The sequence below is a fragment of the Myxocyprinus asiaticus genome, chromosome 30 (assembly GCF_019703515.2).
Source record: "Myxocyprinus asiaticus isolate MX2 ecotype Aquarium Trade chromosome 30, UBuf_Myxa_2, whole genome shotgun sequence".
In the NCBI taxonomy this organism is placed as follows: Eukaryota; Metazoa; Chordata; class Actinopteri; order Cypriniformes; family Catostomidae; genus Myxocyprinus; species Myxocyprinus asiaticus.
Window position 1 is genome coordinate 15,893,873 of NC_059373.1, and position 12,966 is coordinate 15,906,838.

The following is a 12,966-nucleotide window of genomic DNA, read 5'->3' on the forward strand; positions in this document are numbered from 1 at the left end:
AGATTTGTGGGAATCAGTTTGGAGAAATTCCCTCCTCCCCATACCCTGACCTTGGTAGTGGTGGTTGTCCTTAATAAACAATTATATTAAACAACTAGATTTGTACATTTTCTGTGCACCGCCACAAAACTAGGGTGTTGTGGTTTCCAGGGTGTTGCTATGTGGATGCTAAGGTGTTTTAAGTGGTTGCTAGGGCATTGCCAGTGGCATAAGTCAAAAGAGCTCACCCCCAGATCTCTAATATATGGGTCCCTGGATATGGCAAGGCTCCCTTCTTCAATATAAGTCTATAGATTTTTTTTTCAGCTGTTCAATCGTCTGCCTCACAAAAATCTGATTGTTTAATCCGGATGCACACTGTATGACTTTTACAGTCCTTTACGATTGTTGCTTGTCAGACTGTACTATACGATCCCAGTGAGATCTTAGGTAAAAGCCATTTCTCATGACAGGAGCTACATTCGAATATGCATATTTTCCTACTATATACTGTAGTGTGCCAAAAACAGTATACCAATGGATTAGTATGTCAGAATCCTCAGTATTCATAAAACAGTAAGCACAAAATACACAGATGACCTACTATTTCTGGCAAGATTTAAAAGTTTACATTGAATGGACACTTTACTATCCCACAATGCCTCAGGAGCTGAGTAAAAAAAAAAAGAAAAAAAAATGCGGGAGAACAGCGAGTTGGATGGCTCTTTTTTAACTGTAAATGATGCATTTACCAAGAATTTTTGACTAGTGCCAAGATACATCTTTTATGATCCCCAAAATTTGTCTCAGAAGGCAAAATTGTGGCCAAAATCATGCAGTGTGTACTCAGATTTAAAATAATAGTAAACTTCTCCTCAACAAGTCACACAGTTTGAGGTATCACTTATCAGCTATGTCTATAACACAAACAGTGCAGGATGAGTTATGCACTGAAGTTTAATACTTACAGATGGGGATTTACATCAAATCCCTGACACCAAGTATGAGAAATAATAATAGTGATGCTTGCCTTAGCTAACTAGCTAACTTTCAATAAGAAAACGAAATTGAGGGGTGAGAGAGTGTGCGTATCTGTGTGTGTTCTTTGAGGATGGCTGGATTTTGTAAATGTAAGACTTTGTAAATGTCTGGATCCTCTCATGGGTTTTTCTGTCAAAGGTCATAAGCCTGTCACACAAAGATCAGATATTTTATCCTCTACTCTTTAAAACTCACTTGAGTGCAGTAAATAGTGGTTCCATGTTCAAATTAAACAAGGTCTAATCTAAAAATACCTTAAAGGGAAAGTTCACCTCCCGAAACATAATTTACCCACCCTCATGAGTCATGTCATCCAAATTCGTGTGATTTTCTTTTTTCTAATTAATGCAAAAGGAAATGTTTAGCAGAACTTGAAGCTGCTCTTTACAATACACCAGAGGCTGTCAAGGTCCAAAAAGGATAAAATAGTAACATAAAAGTCCCATCATTTTTAGCAAATAATCAGTTAAAAAAGCAATAGTGAAAGAAAATGTTCTCATCATTTACTCACCCTCATGCCATCCCAGATGTGTATGACTTTCTTTCATCTGCAGAACACAATTGAAGATTTTTAGAAGAATATCTCAGCTCTTTTGCAATAGAATGGATGCTAAAATTTTGAAGCTCAAAAAATCACATAACTCAGCATAAAAGTAATCCATGAGACTCCAGTGGTTAAATCAATGTCTTCAGAAGCGATATGATAGGTGTGGGTGAGGAACAGATCAATAAGTCCTTTTTTACTACAAATTCTCCTTCCTGCTCAGTGAATCTCCACTTTAACTTTCACTATCACATTCTTCTTCTTGTGTTTTTGGTGATTCACATTTTTCATGCATATTGCCATCTACTGGGCAGGGAAAAGAATCTCTAGCAAAAAAGGACTTAAATATTTAACTGTTTCTCACCCACACCTATCATATCACTTCTGAAGATATGGATTAAATCACTGGAGTCATATTGATTACTTTTTTGATGCCTTTATGTGCTTTTTGGAGCATCAACATTTTGGCACCCATTCACTTGCCTATGGACCTACAGAGCTGAAACATTCTTCTAAAAACCATCATTTGTGTGCTGCAAAAGAAAGAAAGTCATACACATCTGGGATGGTATGAGGGTGAGTAAATAATGAGAGAGTTTTCATTTGTGGGTGAACTATCACTTTAAATCTTAGTCTCCGACATGCAAAGCTCTGTTAGGGCTTCAGGAGATAGCATATGAGTGATATGAGCTACTTTTATGGTACTTTTGTGATGTTTCTTTTTTTTTTTTTTTTTCTCCTTTTTAGAGTTTACTTTGGTCATTATTCACTTTCACTGTATGGAAAATAACACCTTGGACATTCTCCTAAATGTTTACTTTTGTGTTTCACAGAAGAAAAAAATTATCCAAATGACAATTGGAACAATATGAGGTTAAGCAAATGATGACAGAATTTTTATTTCTGGCTGAACTAGCCCTTTAAATACTTTGTAAGGGTACTTGAGCCTCCATCCTACTCTCTTCCAATAGCCTGCAGCCTTCAAGTGTCTTCCTGTTTGGCCAGCTGACAACAATGAACCAAAGTCTGCTGGAATGACATCACACTGGCCCCCTGCACTTCCCCCTGGCCACTGTGTGAATGCACTTGGAATGTGTCGCATTGGCATTTTTTAACAGGAGAGGTAATCCCTATGTGAACAGAGACCAATGTTGCATGGCTGACCGCATGGCTCGGAATAGTATGGAGAAGAAAAAGAGCATTATAGCAGGTTGAAAAGCACTGAACGTATATCACCATTTTCTTTAACACTTCATTTTCAGGTGGATACATAATGGCTCTGTTGAGAGACTGCACAGACAGATTCATATGGGTCATCTGATAAAGAGATTCTCACAGCAGGCACTTTTAATAAACTAAACATTGTTTTAACTGTGCTTAAAATATGTCAAACTCTGTAGTGTAAGATATGTTAACAGTGCTCAACGTACAGATGACTTCTTGTCCATGAAACCATGAAACATCACACACCCTCGCAAGTTAACATCCAGTGTAATCATAAATGACGAACACAGAGAAACACTTTGATTTGTTTGTACCTTTGCTGGCTCCTGGTGTGTGGTGGCCATTTTAAGGAAGGTACGCTGGACCTGCATGGCATTGTTAACCATTTCTGCCTGTCAGACAAAAACAAAAAAAAACAAAAAAAAATATATGTATATATATATATATATATATATATATATATATATATATATATATTACAAAGTTTAATTTCTCATTCAGTGAAAACAGAGCGTTGAGTTCCATTTCAAGTGCCATCAAAAACCTCATTTCAAATACCAGTAATTGTTAGTAGGTTGGTAGGTCTCATCAGGGGTGATTCTAGGATTTCAATCTTAGGGGGGCTCAGCCCCCAATGACACTATTAGATGTGCACATTTAATGTATTACACTCTTTAGTATAGATAGTGTTTTGTCTTTTTCTTTTTTCTTTTTTTACTGTGTTTACACCATTCAAGATAGCCAGATAATATTCATTCAGAATATTGTCATTTTCTAAAATAATTCTAAACACACTTATAAAGTTATAAAAAAAAAAAAGAAAAACTGAAATTGTTTAAAGGACCATTCAAATAATTAACAAATAAAAAAATAAAAAAACATGTTTATTATAGAAAATCAATAATTACGCAACAACTGTAGATTAAAATGTATACCAAACACCACAAAAAAATTATTATTACAATAAATATCACATTTAGCTTGGTTGATCTATAGTGGAGTGAATTAATGCAGATGATGGTTCTCTGTATGTCATTAACTCGTGATTCGAGTCTTTTGAATTCATTCAAACGAGAAAATCATTTCGAAAAGGTTTTAATTTCAATAGAACAATCCTGGTTAAATACTGGTATTATATCTAAAAGATTAGTTAATGTTTGTTCACTTATTCACTTGGAATAAAATAAAAGTCTTTTATGTGTTTTGAGTCATTAAACCAATTTCAAGTCAGCGTGTCTACTAAGAGACTTTAGCAGTGGTTATAGGAATATACAAAAATGACGACATAGCCTAAAAGTAATTACAGAGTTTAATTATGTCCTGATGTCATTGTAATATCATTAGTCACTTTTACTCTTAATTAATTCAGCCCCTTTCTCTTCTTGTTAAACAAGATTACCGAATTAAATGAGTGACATGCCAATACGCATGCTGATCCTCGCTTAGTCATGAAGTGGATGAGTAAATGGGGCGTATTTGTTCAGTTGGTCAAACCAATGATATGCTCCTTCACAGCCCACACTCCAATGCTATTGGCTCGCACTTTAGTCAGACTTTACAGGCAAGAAAAGCTACCAAAGCGCCTTGTGATTAAAACAAGTGCAGTGCTGCGGCTGCAACTGTTTAAAACACTTATGTGCTGATTGCAAAGTCACAGATTTTTAGAGGAGCTGAGATTAATTTTATGAGGGCTGAAGCCATCCTAAAATGGGTCTAGTAATGCCTTTGGGTGACATTAATCCAGGGTTCCTATTCCTTTTGACCAAAGAATTTACAGTATATTCCAGACTTTTCCAGTTGTTCGTGATTACTTGATAAGATTTTCTTTTTTTTTTAAATAATTGTATACAGTAGACATTCCACTCACAAAGAGCAATTTCTAGCTGTATTGAAAAAAAAAAAAGAAAAACTTTCTTAATCAGTTTTTTGTCTTCTTTTTCAGTTAAAATATCTAAACATTACATTAACTTTCAAATCAAAATGACATCATGAGTGCTGAACTGAGCTTGAGCTCTAAGATGCCCAGGCCAGCCCCGGGAGCACCATATAGAATGTATGCACTGGAGAAGAAGGGGTCTTGCAGTTGCTCATCACGGCTGTGGTGAAGCATAGACAAAAGGCTTCAGCGGAAGCATGGTAAAGATGGTCTTCTGTGGATACTACCGTGGCCAAAAATCATGTGTGAGGCCGGAGCGGCAACAAAAACCACGAAGGCTACCACGCAGCAACACGTGGGGGGGAGAACCCCTGTCATGCAATCTAAGTTAAGAGCTGTTCAGTGTCTCTGCGGTGACAGCTGCAGAAAGCGGGCCTGCAAGAATAATATATGCAACACTGTGGTGACAGCATTTGATAATTGTGTATGAGAGGCCTCCCACAGGCTGGCCTCAGAGGGACAGAAGAATTGACACTGGAGCAAGGGAAGCTGCTTATATATTTACATTTATGCATTTGGCAAACGCTGTTATCCAAAGCGACTTACAGTGCCCTTATTACAGGGACAATCCCCCTGGAGCAACCTGGAGTTAAGTGCCTTGCTCAAGGACACAGTGGTGGTGGCTGTGGGGATTGAACCAGCAACCTTTTGCTTACCAGTTCACTGCTTTAGTCCACTACGCCACCACCACTCCTTATATATACTTGGGATATGACTGGCAGGACTAGATGAACAAGCTCCTCCCGAACTTACATTTTTAACATCATTAAGTAAAATAACCTTGTTTTCCCTTTGAATTCTTTTTAATATTTTTCATACCCTATTGGCAAATAATGTTTTTTTTTGTTTTGTTTTTTTTTTGTAAGCATACACACACAACATTTTTGTTTATGTGAAAGCAAGACTTAAAATCTTGTCATTTTTCTTCAAGTAAATTTATATTTTTTAAGAATATTTATATATTTTACTGAAAATTAAGACAAAAATGCTGAGTCAGTAAATTATTTCTGCAGTGTTATGACATATTTTAGAGCCGAGCATAACTAGAAAAAAGTATCCTGAAATTTCCATGACGTTTCCAGGCCTGGATATGAGAATTCCAGGTTTTCGATGACCGTGGGAACCCTGTTAATCACAATTTTCCCACATTCATCATTAGTAAATGCTCTTAGAATGGAATCCTTTGCTGCACTAGTCGCTTACACTCACATAGGCGCATTGAGGAAAATCCCACATTTAGGAAAAGACTTCCTCTTGCACAACACAGGGAAAGCCAGAGGTCTGTTTTTCCTTAAAAGGAGCTGACTATAAAAGATAAACCACTCTACCAGAACATCTCTTTCAGCACTGATGCGAAACCTAGATTGGTGAATGTTGCCTTTCGAGATAAAGACACTTTACAGGAATTATGTAATTCCCACACTTTCAGGTTCAAAAGGTCAGATCTGCAAGAATCGGACAGCATTTCAGATCAGCGGTGTGAAGCAGAAGAAAGGTGGATCTTTTATGTGATGTTTTTAGAGCTCATCAAAAGAATTTGATAATGGGAATCATATCATTGCATTAAACTAAATGAATGTGCTGCCACACCTGCACAGTTCAAGGATGTTGACCTTTCATGAAATTCCATTGTTGTGTGAAGTGTTTTTGATGTTAAAATACTTTCTCCTATACCAGTTTTATGTGCAGAGACAACTAAAACAAGCCATTCGTACAGCAGGTTGACTCCTGAGGAGTATAAATATTGAGTCTGTTTATCTACACACCAATATGCTGATCACGCCCAAAAATCAGCTTGTCTAAAAAATCTGGCAAAGCAAGAAATCCATGTTCACGTGACATTTGAATTAATCACATTATTCTCCGCTTTTGATGTAAAAATGTAAGAGGCATGTGCACAACACGTGCATAAATTGGATATGCCAGTAAGAACGGCGGTTAAGGTTTACATGCAACACAAAATAGCCATAATGGACAAAAATCTTCCCATGTCGATCAGTTTATTCTTATGCCGTGTATGATGTTACATCGATAAAGGAATGTCGTTTATTGCATTTACATGACCACATGCGTCCTCGGCTTATTAATGTAATGTTGGGGTAGGCTGAAGAGGATGAAAACAAGATGATGAGGATGTGAAGAACACAAGTGCAGTTTATTTACATAAGTGAAATCCAAAAACCGTAAATCCAAACGTGAACTAAACATAAATATGAACTTAACTTGACTAAAAAACAAAACATAAACATGAACTAGACTAGACTACACTTGACTTTACTTGACTTGGCTTGGCTTGGCTTGGTGGAACAATAACACGACGTACACAAACAATTTTACATTAACAACACCTGACAAGAGACAATGGCAAACATGAGGGCTTAAATACACAGACATGGGTAACAAGTAAACAAGACAACCAATCACAAGACTGAACTAATAATAAGACAATGAACCAATGAAAACAAGACACATGAACATGGAGGGGAACAGGATATCACATGACCAGGAACACATGAGGAAACAGGAAATCACATGACATGAAACCACATGACCTGAACAGGAACAGGAACTAAACTTTAAAATAAAAGACATGAAAACAAGAACAAAACACATAAACGTGACAATTAACCATAGTTTGTCAGGAATAAGAGAGGCTCAGGACCTAAACGCAGAGTTAAAATAAATGAATTTATTAATACAAACAAAAAGGGAAAAAAATCAAACCAAAACTCCCACAAGGGGGAAAAACTATAAACATAAAATACCCGAAAGGGATAAAACAAAGGAAACATAATCCAGGGCTGAGGCAGAGGGTAACGGGGAATCAGGACCGACCGGACCGAACAGGACTGGGACTGCAAGGAAGATCGACTGGAAACACAAGACACACAAGACTGGAAACAAGACGAACTGGCCCCGGACAGCAAACACAAAGAGACAAATATAGGGAGAAATCAAACGGGTTAACAGGGGACAGGTGAGGCAAATTAACTAATAATAAGCAAACAAGGAGGCCCATGCCAACCAACAAACAAGACGAGAGAATGCGTAGCAATGACAAACAAAGCGATGCCACGCATTCTCACACTAAACGAAACCTGAGTGTACATCACGAGGCAAACACCACGCGTTGCACGCAACAGGCGACAAAAACAAGGAAGGACACCTGTGCGAGAGTTCAGCCACACACACAAATGACACCTTAGACCGAAGTGACCGAACCCCAGCAAAACATGAAGACATCTCGTGGCCCGGGCGCACAACGGGAGGTGCACCCGTGTTCGCGAGAGACAGACAAACTATTGACGCGAGAGCATGCTGTCAAGAGTACACAAACGCGATGCACCCATGTCAATAATAGACAGATATGGAGCATGAGTGTCCGGATCCCGACACAGACCAAAACCGAACCAGACAGGAAGTCAGGATCCAGACACCGTGCTCCTGACATGAAACAAGACAGGCCGAAGAGCACACGGCAGGGAATACAACCGAAACCGTGTGCCCACACAAAGACAGACAACGAAACACAAGATGGACATGGGACGATAATGCCACAGTCCTGTCAGACAAAAACCCAGACTGACAGAGTGACGGGACCGTGACATAGTTGGTGTACGAATGTGCATGTAAACGCGCTCACTGTGGTGTTTGTTTGAGCAGTCCAACATGTAAACTTCTGTCTCAACCAATAGTATGGAAGAGGTGGTAGAAGTGTTTGGGAAACTGGTTTGAAAACAGAATATTTAAAAGAATAATAAAATTACTATATTTGTAAAAAAAAAAATCGAAATTAAAAAGATTTTTTTTTTAAATGATTAAACTTTAATTAAAATTTAATTTATTTAATATTTTTGCTGTAATGTTACAAAATATTAAATTATAAATTAATATATTAATAAATTAAATTAAATAATAAATGTAGTTTATTTAATGTATATACATATATTTATTCATATATTATTAATAAATTATTTGCAATGCTGCTTGGTGCTGCCAGTGGCACAGAAATTAAACAAATCATTTTTAAATTAAGCTATTTAAAAAAACTGAATATTAATATTTAAATTAATTTGAATATTATCATACATTCTAACCCTACCTTTTACAAACACCTTTTTACATGTGACATGTGATTTAGCCCTGTAAATCTGTTTCCTTGTGGGGCCCAAACAATAAACAAATAAGGATTGACTAACAAGACCACAAAAACACATGCACACAGGCCTATAGGACATGATAAGCTCTCACATACAGTAAGAGTCTCTGTGGAAAAAGTCTCTGTTTTCACAGAGCCAAAGACACACTCATGACCATAAAGCCATTTTTCATCTCTTATTAGACCAAAAGGGAAATGTTTCCTCTGTGACTAACAGAGCTACAGGAGAATTCCAGTGTTAACAAAGAGGACACATACATCGCTCTCTCCCACTTTATTTCTGCTCTTTATTCCCCCCTTCCCTCTCCCTCTTCTCATAATATTACATTCCATACTAGAACGACCCTCTGTGCCTCTGTGTACACTAAGTACATTGTCCAGTGCCTCATTTCTAAAGCAGCTCTTTAGTTACCAATCGGTAGCGACTTGCCATGAAATGTTCTGTAAGACATATAGGTCATTTTGTATTGTCAGTCAAAAAGACACCCTAACATTTCAGTCCTTGTTTACAGGCTGTCATCCCAGTGTCAACACAAAAAGTACCTTGTGTTAGGACAGACAGGACAGAAGCACTCATAGACAAATAATGAATTGTGAGGACTGATGTGGAGTGCCTGCTGCACCCCACACAAAATTCTGATGGAGTTGGTGGCCAATAGCTTTCAGTTCAGGGTCTTTGGGACAGTATGAATTAAAAGATGATCAAAGATGCATTTTATTTTCAGGCTTCTTGACATTTATTTTGTAGGACTGTCAAAAGAGAGACATGAAATGGGGGGGGGGGGGGGGTAGGGGGACTTGAACCCTGGTCCCCAAGAACCATGGACTTCACTGATAGAATTTAATATTGTTTCCCCTTTATTCTGATACAAACAGATTTAAATAGATAGTTCACCCGAATATTAAAATTCCTCCCTGTCTTTGCTGCGGACTGTAGCACGATGATGTGGTGGATTTAATCCAATACATAGTGGATGTTTGTGACGTAGTGGGTGTTTTAATAAGAATGCGCAGAATGTTTGAAGCCATGATATTCTGGATGTTTTTAATGCAAATGTTTTATTTAGCGTGTACATTATGTAGCGTTATGTGTAAATAAAGAATGAGAGAATGTAATAATGATTGCATTTCCTTAAATGCTTTTTTTTGTACTGGTATATTATTGCGGACTAACAACTTTTGATAATCAGGGATTTTAGATTTCTGAAGAATATAAGAGGTATTACTGCTGATTATTTTGAATTAGGGACTAAAAACGGTTCAAGGAACGAAAACCAAAAATGAACAAAACTTTTGTAGAACTTAACCAAAAATGGGAACAATGTGATTTTCAATTGTTCCGGAGTGAAAATGTTATTTTTAAATGCTGGTAACCGTTACAGTATAACTGGTTAATTTAATTCCGATAATTGTTCATGAAACTAAAGGCCAAAAAGTTTATCACAGTACATTTTTTGAACTACACCACTTCATGTTGCCTGAAAAAATGAAAAATACACATAATCACATATTTTTTTGCCTAATTGCCCATTGTGGATGTCGCACTCTGTGACTGAAGAACTTTTTAACAACTACTGTATGTATAATTACTACATGTATTGTACATGCATGGCTAATCCAGATACAAGGAAAACTTTATTAGAGGTAAAAAGTACATTTCTCAATTGTTTCCAAGTCTTCACTGAATTATTGTAGATATGATGCATTAATACAGATTTGATGCTGCCGGGTTTTGACTCAGAAGCAGATCTGTAATTAAATTTATACTTTACTGTTAATTAACTGTATGCTTGTTATGATTTCTATGCTGATAAATCTACCACAAAGGAAAACAATTTAATTGCTTATTTGTATTTATTTTGGTGAGGTAAGTGGCTTATTTGTTGGCTTGTTTTTCCAGATCATTTCATTTTTAGTCCCTGTTTTGAATGAATTTGTTTGGTATGGATGGTGACTATTATATGTATGTATTGTTTATTATTATTATTTGTTTGATTCTGTTTTGAGAACATATACAGCCCTATTCCTTCTTTAATTTGATTTATAATTGAAATCTTAACTTCATTTTGGAAATAAAAATCTACTACACACATTTTTATTTGTCCTTGTTGTGCTGTCTGAAATATATGGTTTAGAGACTGAAAATATCTATCAGTAAATATCTATTTATCTATATAAAATTGTGCTCAAAAGTTTGCATACCCTGGCAGAAATTGTGGAATTTTGGCATTGATTTTGAAAATATGACTGATCATGCAAATAACGAATACACAATACTTGTTGACCCCTCTCCAAACATAGCACTTATGGTTTTGACCATAAAGCTCTATTTTGGTCTCGTCGCTCCAAATTACAATGTGCCAGAAGCTGTGAGGCGTGTCAAGGTGTTGACGGGCATAATGTAACCGGGTTTTTTTGTGGTATTGGCTTCTTTCTGGCAACTCGACCGTGCAGCTCATTTTTGTTCAAGTATCGTCGTATTGTGCTTCTTGAAACAACCACACCATCTTTTTCCAGAGCAGCCTGTATTTCTCCTGAGGTTACCTGTGGGTTTTTCTTTGTATCCCGAACAATTCTTCTGGCAGTTGTGGCTGAAATCTTTCTTGGTCTACCTGACCTTGGCTTGGTATCAAGAGATCCCCGGATTTTCCACTTCTTAATAAGTGATTGAACAGTACTGACTGGCATTTTCAAGGCTTTGGATATCTTTTTATATCCTTTTCCATCTTTATAAAGTTCCATTACCTTGTTACGCAGGTCTTTTAACAGTTCTTTTCTGCTCCCCATGGCTCAGTATCTAGCCTGCTCAGTGCATCCACGTGAGAGCTAACAAACTCATTGACTATTTATACACAGACACTAATTGCAATTTAAAAAGCCACAGGTGTGGGAAATTAACCTTTAATTGCCATTTAAACCTGTGTGTGTTACCTTGTGTGTCTGTAACAAGGCCAAACATTCAAGGGTATGTAAACTTTTGATCAGGGCCATTTGGGTGATTTCTGTTACCATTATGATTTAAAAAGGAGCCAAACAACTATGTGACAATAAATGGCTTCATATGATCACTATACTTAAATAAAAGACAGTTTTTTTGCATGATCAGTCATATTTTCAATATCAATGCCAAAATTTCACAATTTCTGTCAGGGTATGCAAACTTTTGAGCACAACTGTAATTATTCTCTTGTCTTACAGAGATAAGTTGTATCATAGATGTGTGGAAGCAGTCATAGGCATGTAATAACAATACAGTGTATGTATGAATCAAATAAAGGCTATATACATGACAGAGTATAAGACGTTTAATAGTGGTTAAACTATAATAGGTGGATTATGGACAATACATGTAAACTATGACTTACTTGAGATGAAAAGAATAAAAAGAACGTGTTTGTCTTTACATGTACAGTATGTATCCTGCAGTGGTTGATTACAATACGGCACAAGCAGAGCAGTCTCGTGAAGATAAAATACAAAACAATGTATATATGCAGTATTTAAATGAGCACCAAACTTTGAAGCTGCCAGAGAGAAAATAACATTTGTTATATGGATGAATTTAAACATTAAAGCTTATACAGACACAGATGTCTAGCAGCAATAGTTAAACTACTAACATTTCATTAGCCACTAACACTGCCTGTCAAACAAAGTTGCGAATAAGCTAAATGCTATACTGATAACACTAAATAATATCATATGTGTAACAAGTTGTAAAGAGAATCTGATATAATATGCCTCTCATGTGCACATTAAAATCATCCAATACATCACAGAAATCGACTACATAGTGGATTAATCATGCTACAATCCGCAGTGAGGATTACTTGAGAAAATTAGCCACCTTTCATATTCATTGCATGTTTTTTCCATACATTAAAACTGAATGGTGACTGAGGCTAACATTCTGCATAACATCTTCTTTTGTGTTCCACTGATGTAAGAAAGTCATCTGGGGTTTGGAGCAACATAAGGGTGACTAAATGATGACAGAATTTCCTTTTTATGGGTGAATATCACTTTAACAAGGCAGCAAAGTCATAGTAGTAGCAGAGTAGCACAAAGTCAATTGTCAAATAT

The 12,966-nt window shown here is 36.6% G+C and overlaps 1 pseudogene; it reads right to left on the reverse strand.

Annotated features, from left to right (window-relative positions):
• The window catches only part of LOC127421648 (adenylyl cyclase-associated protein 2-like), a 57,301-nt pseudogene that overhangs the window by 25,183 nt on the left and 19,152 nt on the right, over positions 1–12,966 (reverse strand).